Here is a 9057-nt window from a genome sequence, read left to right as displayed (position 1 = left end):
GACCACTTGCAGCTACTTAGAATCATAGACAATTAGGGTCAGAAGAGACCTCAGGAAGACATCTAGTCCAAACCCCTGCTCAAAGCAGGACCAACCCCAACTAAATCATCCCAGCCAGGGCTTTGTCAAGCCAGGTCTGTAACGATGCTGGTTCTGGTGAGACCCAACTGAGAGTGCCAATTCAGGACAAATAGCTAAAACAGGGTAGTTACAGCCCAAGGCTGGGGTTTTTGCACCTCTAAGGCAAACCAAACCAGCCAGACAGTGAAGACTTTGGTCTCACCCCACTGGCTAACCACAAGTCACACAAGCAATTCCCTCCAGTTTCCCAGTATCACCACCAGTGCCACTCGTTATGGGGACAAATGGTTATGAAAACCAATACCCCAATAAAAGAAAAAAGGTTCTCTCGATCCCAAAGGACCAAGCCCCAGACCCAGGTCAATATACAAATCAGATCTTACCCACAAATCACGCTGTTGCCAATCCTTTAGAGTCTAAAATCTAAAGGTTTATTCATAAAGGGAAAAAGATATAGATGAGAGCTAGAATTGGTTAAATGGAATCAATTACATACAGTAATGGCAAAGTTCTTGGTTTAGGCTTGTAGCAGTGATGAACTAAACTGCAGGTTCAAATCAAGTCCCTGGAATACATCCCCAGCTGGGATGAGTCATCAGTCCTTTGTGTAGAACTTCAGTTTGTAGCAAAGTCCCTTCATAGGTAAGAAGCAGGATTGAAGACAAGATGGAGATGAGGCCTCAGCCTTCTTTAGTCTTTTCCAGGTGTAAGAACACCTCTTTGTCCTTACTGTGGAAAATTATAACAAAATGGAGTCTGGAGTCACATGGGCCAGTCCCTGCATACTTTGCTGAGTTGCAAGGCGTATCTGCCTTCTCTCAGTGGGTCAATTGTATAGCTGATGGTCCTTAATGGGTCATCAAGCAGGCTAGGCAGAGCTAACACCAACTTGTCTGGGATGTCTCCCAGAAGCATAGCATAAGTTTGAAATACAGAGGGTATAACGCCAATATTCATAACTTCAAATACAAAATTGATACATACATATAGACAGCATAATCATAACCAGCAAACCATAACCTTGTCTTAGACACTTCATTTGACCCCCTTTATAGAAGATTTGGTGCTGCTATAGGACTTTGGTTGCAACCATGTTTTATATGGTCCCAGATTATATCAATAACGTCACAGGGTCTTCAAAACTGCTAAGGATGGAGATTCCACCCCCCCCCCCCAGGTAAGCCATTCCAGTGCTTCACCACCCTCCTAATGAAAGAGTTTTTCCTAATATCCAACCTAAACATCCCCCACTGCAACTTGAGACTATTGCTCCTTGTTCTGTCATCTGCCACTACTGAGAACAGCCGAGCTCAATCCTTTTTGGAACCCTCTTTCAGGTAGTTGAAAGCTGCTATCAAATCCCCCCTCACTCAGTCGGTCCCCAGTCTCTAGCAGTGCATGGGATTCTTCCATCCTAAGTGCAGGACTCTGCAGTTCTCCTTGTTGATCCTCCTCAGATTTCTTTTGGCCCAATCCTCCAATTTGTCTAGGCACTCTGGACCCAAACCCTATCCTCCAGTGCTTGGATTCTTTACATGCTTTCACAGAGGGAAGAGCACATGTTCCATGATTTCATAGGGCAGAGTTTTAGGGCTATTTTGATTCAGGGAACTATTCTATAGGGTACTTTTCCTCTGTGAATTTGAAAGGTGGATCAAAATGGACACACACTGTGACCCTTCTCAGGGTGCTGAGGACTGTGAGTCTCCTTGTCGCCACCTGCCACTAGGGTAAGGGAGTTTTGCATTTGGGAGCTGGATGTTAGTGACCAAACTCACCGAGGCTGCTGGAACTCAAGGACCCTCCTCTGAGCTACAGCAACCACCCTAACCCCTGAGTTCCTTCAATGTGTCCCCCTGTGGGGTCCAGCCCTGATCATCAGATACTCAGAGAAATCCCAGATCCTCTCTTCCCGAAGTATCCCAGGTTACTAGTTTTACTGTGGACCACTACTACTGTATCTCACACAGCACTTGAGTATAGTTATCGAACAAGCAGAAATTTATTTAAGATCAGATAGAGATTTAAACAACAAATGTGAGTGATGGAAATCAACTGTTACCAATTAAACAAAATCAGAAAATGCAACCTATACTTCTTAATGGTTACCTTTCCTATCTAAGTAGATTCTCACCTCACACTTCAGTCAATTTCACTGATTGCTAGTCCCTAGGTGCTAGGGCCCTACCTTTCATGAAGCACCACTGGTCATTAGGAATCTCCTTGGTGAATGGACCCAGAGTGTTTTTTTCCTCCCTGTTATGAACTGAATCAGTCTTTTGTCTTTATTCACAGAAAGGATGATCTACTCATTGTCATATTGTCCTTGTCACTTCCATAGGGTTTCGATGTCTATAATTTGTCTTTGATGGTTTTCCACTGGCTTTTCTAGGTTGGTGCAAAGGTTGACAATTGAGCAATACATCACATAGCTGGTTAGCAAGGGGCGGGTGACAATTTCCTTCCACTTGAATGGGCCATCCCCACCAACACCTATGATTGGGATGACACACTTTCATGACAATACCATATGGGCATAATTTTCCATGTACTTAAATTACTCCTTAAATATGACTCATACACACCTCTTGCGGTGATTAGGAGTATCAATAATTTACAAGCTTTCAGTAGAGATCTCACTGCTATCCTTCCTAGATAAATATCATAAAAGCAGTGTATTAGGTGTGGCGCATTTGTCAGGTCTGAGACAGGAGGTACTTGTGAATAACAGTGACCCCTTTGCCAATTGGCACCAATGAGCTTTTGTCACAGATGCACTGAGCTATACAGTCACACACTGATATAATAGAAAGGCCAGCACAAAAAATAGAGAGAGGAACAATAAGCTACTACAATGACAATGGTTGGAACTCTCCATTTCTCTCAGTCTTTGGATTGATGGGTACTAAGAGCTGTAGCTACAGTTGAGGAACCAGGCGATTGGACAGCTGGCTCAGCCTTCCATACTAGCAGCTTTCTCATATATACGGAGATGGGTCAAAATTGTAATTGATGTCATGATTCACTTCCCAGAGGGGATTAATCTGTCTAAGGCTATATCTACACTTCAAACACTGGAAATATTCTTCTGACAACCTAACTCTGTCTACACTGGGGCTCAGGTCACATTAACTACTTCTTTCAGTGGAGAGGACTTTTCACACCCCTGAGAGATGTGGCTATGCCAACAGAGCTTTTCAGCATAGACCAGCCTTTAGATGGAGTTTTGATATGAAAGGCAATGGATTTCAGCCTTTTGCTTTATATTGATGGTTGATGAGTGCAGCTTTCCTACATGCTGGTCACATCCTATTACAGATGTCATACCTTTCCTTTGCAAATTAGAGAAGTGGGGAAGACAGTGACCCTTACAGTCTAAGTGGGTAAAACTTACACAATTTATCTCCTTGAATAGTTTTCCTTTTAATAGAAATTAACTTTGAAACTAAGCAAAATAAGTTCTATTCGAAAACACAAAAAAATTAAAATCTATACTGGGCCAATATTCTCTTATACACTCTTTCTCACACACATTCTCCCACCCCAATTTTTGCAGTGAGGTTTTCTGCCAGAACTCCTTACACTACTGGGGTATATTAAATCAAATTAACTTTTCAAGATTAGCCATAATTTCCTGTACAACTAACAAAACAAAAAACAAGACAACTTTCAGTTTTCCAAAATAATTCATATTATAGCTCTTTAACCAATATCTTCATCTATAATTTCATTTTCATTCATTACCAATAACATATTCAAAGATCACAAGTTCTTGTCATATATGTTAGTTTTCTTTTAATCCCCATTGCCAACAACTGAATCTTGACTCAAGTTGTGGTTTGTCCCAACATAGGTCCCAACCACTTCTGTGAGTTTGTATATCTCTGGTTCTTCTCCATGTGTGTTGGTGGAAGAGGTCTCCTATGTGAGTGTGTTTGCATTATGGAGAAAAATACCTCTCCTTTTATACTTTTTAATCTTTCAATGTAGGAAGAGGGAGAGAACAAGTGATGTAAATGCATAGAACACAAGAGAAAACTGTCTGGTCTACACTAAAAACATTTATCAGTATAATATTACTCAGGGGTGTGAAAAATCCACACAGCTGAGCAACGTAGTTACACAGCCCTAACCCTCTGTGTAGATAGTGCTACATGAGCGGGAGAGCTTCTCTTGCCAACATAGCCACCGCCGCTTGCGGGGGCTGGACTAATAAAGTCAGATGGGAGAGATCTCTCCCATTGGCTTAGAGCATCTGTAATAGCAGTGCTACAGCAGCGCAGCTACATTGGTGCAGCTGTGCCAACATCAGCTTTATTGTGTAGTCATAGCGTCAGACACAAAACCATAGAATCAGGACTCAACATACATGTATCTGGAAGTCTGAAATTGGAGCCGGACAAATTCATTGCCTCTTTGGTTACCATCATTTCTACAGCCTCAAAGTCCTTGTTCCCCAAATCAGGCAGCCAGTTTGGGATCCACGGGGAAGGACTGTCCTATGAAGCACTCTCTCTTTGGATCCAAACAGTGAAGGATGGTTGTTCTCAATCTAACCCTGGCATACTTTGGAAGTGTAATCAGTGACACTGAACTAGGAAATGGAGTTGTACAAACCATTTTCCTTGGGTCACTGGTCACCATAGCTTCCTTTACTGGGGTGGAAACCGAGAACTGGGTGTGGACTCTTTTAACCTCAGCTCTTTCCAAATCCTTGGTCTTGGTTAGGGTAAATTTACACTTCTCTGAAGTAGAATCCTTTACAAAACCACTTAAAATCTCAGCAGTGTTAGTGAGGAATGGCTTCCTGAAACATACCCGGCTTTTGTTTAATTCGGTGGCACAGTTCCAGGCAAGGGACTGGATACACTCCTGGATCAGAATCTCTGTTAGTTACCAAAGCTGGAGTTTCTATTCAAAAATAGCTATTTTTCTGAAGATATTACATTTTCAACACTGGTTTATACACATCTTTAGCACCTACAAAGGATAAATTCAACAACCCCCCACTTCTATTTTCTGAACATCTGTGTCACGAAGGGCTGCATTTCCCATACCATAGGATTAGCTAGGAGAGATCTTCTGTAGGGCCTGAGTTACAAATGCTTTGAGAACCAAACACATGGGCATTTTCCCTAGTTCAAAATCACTTACCATGGAATTCTCTCCCCAGATCATCTGAGTCAATATTGCCTTAAACAAGTGAACTACACTGTGCTCATATACACTTCCTTCAGTTAGTTGGGGTTCTGCTGTTGTTCACCATTTCTGAGTGGAGATTTTAAATCACTGCTGTTTCTTTGTTAGCATGTCCAGTAAATTGGAGAGTTCTCGCCTGTTGACAGAACTGCACTTGAACTTTCTCCGTGTCATCATGGAGGGATGGAGAAAAAGCAAAGCTGAAGTGAGAAATGACGACTTTAGCAAATGGTCATTTGTCTTAAATTGTCCAATAAATCTGCGCTACATCCTATCAAACTGAACTAATATCCAATTGGGTGAGCAAACAGCCTTCAGGAAAGATAGTAACCCACATCACAGGGAGAGAGAGAGAGAGAGAGAATACATGACAATGAAAGTGTCAAGTGAAATTCCAGAGCAGGTTACATCTGATTATTCAGAATCAGGACAAGAGATTCTCCACTCACATTGTCCTCTGATCCATTCAAACCTGCTTCACTCAGCCCTTTCTCAATAGTCAGTTATATTATTTACAACATTTTTAGTATCTGAGCATCCCCATAATGAGGGGGAAACAGCCACCTTGCCAGAAGTGGCATTACCAATAGATGGAACCTGGGATTTAAACTCCAAGTGATCACACTGTGTTTGGGATCCATTTGAATTCCCCTACCAGGTCTTTGACACTTTCATCTCCAGTCATAGCGACTCTGATATAGGATTAAAGAAATCAAAACATCATCTCCAAGCACAGACAATGGAGAATGTGTCATCGCACAACATGGATGGATAGAATGTGATGAAGATGAACTCTACATGGCTCAGACAAAAGGTAACAGTTCTGCGGTGATGGCGAAGGAGGGAATCTCTGAGTCACCCCGTATACTTCCAGTGTCACACAGGCTGAAATGACACTTTTTTTCCTGCTCCTGCTCCTTTTCATTTACTTATAATTTGAAAAGCTCCCAATATAACTGCTCTTCAGCACAACCAGGAGCAACGTGAGAACAACTGGCAATAATACAATCTGAATCATTGGTGACTCTAACAATAACTTTGTAATAGGAGGAATGGCATAAATGTGATGCTCCCTGTTTCCTGATAGGAAGGGCACACTCCAATTACTCATGAGACAATGGAGTTGATAGAAAGGACAAATGGGTCCACCTCAAAACAGGGGAAACTCTAAAAAGGCAAAAATGGGCCACTCATATGGTCAAGCTGAGGGATAACAGTGCTGTCATCAGTTCAAACAGCTTTAAAAGTTACTATGTGGGAATCAGGAAAATTATTAAAGAAAAAAGAAGTATTGATATCCCTAGAGGTTTTCATGGTGTTGATCTCCCTTGCAGCTTCTCTGATGGCTAACATGAGTTGAGTGCCAAGAGAAGGCATTCCCACACACACTGCAATCATAGGGCCTCTCCCCTGTGTGGATTCTCTGATGTTCAGAGATGGCTGAGCTGCTAGTGAAGCTTTTCCTACACTCACAGCATTCATAGGGCCCTGTGTGGATTCTCTGATGCCTAATAAGTTGCAAGCTGTGATTGAAACTTTTCCCACACTCACTGCATTCATAGGGACTCTTCCCTGTGTGGATTCTCTGATGGTGAAAAAATCCTGCTCTGCAAGTGAAGGTTTTCCCACACTCACTGCATTCATAGGGCCTCTCCCCTGGGTGGATCTCTGATGTTCAGAATGGGCTGAGCTCTTAGTGAAGCATTTCCCACACTGATGGTATTCCTATGATCTCTCCCTGTGTGGATTCTCTGATGCCTAATTAGGTTCGAGGTTCGATTGAAACTTTTCCCACACTCACTGCATTCATAGGGCCTCTCCCCTGTGTGGATTCTCTGATGGTGAAAAAGGGCTGATTTTTGAGTGAAGCATTTCCCACACTCACTGCATTCATAGGGCTTCTCCCCTCTGTGGATTCTCTGATGGTGAAAAAGGGCTGATCTGTGAGTGAAGTTTTTTCCACACTCCCTGCATTCATAGGGCCTCTCCCCTGTGTGGATTCTCTGATGTTCAGAAAGGGCTGAGCTCCTAGTGAAGCATTTCCCACACTCACTGCACGCATAGGGCCTCTCCCCTGTGTGGATTCTCTGATGTTCAGAAAGGACGGAGCTCTTAGCGAAGCATTTTCCACACTCACGGCATTCATAGGGCCTCTCTCCTGTGTGCATTCTCTGATGCCTAATAAGGTGTGATCTGCAATTGAAGCTTTTCCCACACTCACTGCATTCAAAGGGCATCTCACCTGTGTGGATTCTCTGATGCTTTATAAGGACTGAATAGTCACATACATTTTTCCCATGCTCAGTGCATGTATTTTTTCTCTTTCCCATGAGGATTTCCTGCTGGGTTGTGGTTTCCTTCTGAGTTCCCCGACAGGAAATACATTTACCCATTTTCTCTCCTGGATGGTTTCCCTGCTCTCTTTCTGGTCTGTGGTGAATCTCACAGGAGTTTCCCTGCTCACGACTCCTGGACACATTCCTTTTTGATCTTTGCGATAATGCTCTGTGTTTATCCACTTGCTCAACATTTTCCTTCTGAGAATTCTGCTCCTCTTTGTCACATACCATTACGTCACCTGCTGTGATAGAGACAGAAACCTCAAACAGGGATGGAAAGGGGAAGGCCAAACCAAAAGAAGTGCTGGAGAAAGGTCAAATAAAAATCAGCAACTGAACTCCCTCAAACGCTTCCCCCAAATGTAGTAGTAGGATTTTAAGTTGGTATTTAAAATAATTTAGAATGAAGGTTAAAGAATAATTATGTAGCATGTATTAAATGTATTGGTGTATGATCTGATCACATCCTGCCAGCCACCCTTTTTGAATAACAGAAAGGAATAGCCTAATGGGCCAATGGGTAGCGATACATCAGCCAGAATCTGTGTCTGGACTGATTTCGAGGCTGTAACAGACCTTTGAGGTTCACCAATTTGTTCTAGATTTAGCATTGTAAAATAAGTAAAAGAATGCCATGATTGTTTTCTTTTGCATTGCAATTTGATGTTCCTGTTCAAAATGTTCTGTGTAAATTAATTCTGTTTTGTGTGTGAATGAGGAATGTATGTGTTGAGGTAAGTGTGAAGGCCATCACTGAACCAGATGTACAAGGGAGGAACTGGAGACAGACACAAGGGTGCCAGGAGGCTGCAACACACCCCTATTGAAATGTCAGAGTAGGGCAGACTGACAACTCTGAAGATGAGACAGGCATCTATCAGTGGGGACAAGATAGTTCTGATCAAAACCAATATGGGATAACTCCCTGAGGAACTTGATGAAAGAACAAGATAAAGGATGAGAAGGACAATTTAAGAAAACAAGCACTCGTCAAACAACAATTGATTAAAGCATGACGGTGCAAAACTCATTGGTCCCAATGAAGGAAAATCACTATATAAACAGGGCACCTTACCATGAAACTTTGGGTTCATCCTGCCAAGACTTCCCCGGAGCATTGTGTCGCGACCGATGGAACCCCGACTCCTCCTACCCATGATCAACCTAGCTGGCCACTAGGTTGATCTGGACTCTGGGCTGGTAACTATAACATTGACTGGCGGGACAGTGTGTGTGTGTGGTGTGTGATTGAATGCATATGCTAACTGTATCTTCAATAAACATGGCGTATTGCCTTTTCCTCTGAAAAAGATCCCGTGTGCTTCTTATAAGCATAACAGGGTAACGCCCACAAGGTAGCTAGCTAGCACATCTTGGAGGGACTGTTCATCAAGAAACACTTGGTTGACAATGGACCATGGGAGAAGCCCATCTACAC

At 42.7% G+C, this 9057-nt stretch overlaps 1 pseudogene; it reads right to left on the bottom strand.

Annotated features, from left to right (window-relative positions):
* Positions 1-1492: 1492 nt before the first annotated feature.
* The window catches only part of LOC117869991, a 29537-nt pseudogene continuing 21972 nt past the window's right edge, over positions 1493-9057 (bottom strand).

Source organism: Trachemys scripta, chromosome 25 (assembly GCF_013100865.1).
Source record: "Trachemys scripta elegans isolate TJP31775 chromosome 25, CAS_Tse_1.0, whole genome shotgun sequence".
Classification (NCBI taxonomy): domain Eukaryota; kingdom Metazoa; phylum Chordata; order Testudines; family Emydidae; genus Trachemys; species Trachemys scripta.
The sequence above is the reverse complement of the archived record's forward strand: the minus strand, read 5'-3'. Positions and strand labels throughout refer to the sequence as shown.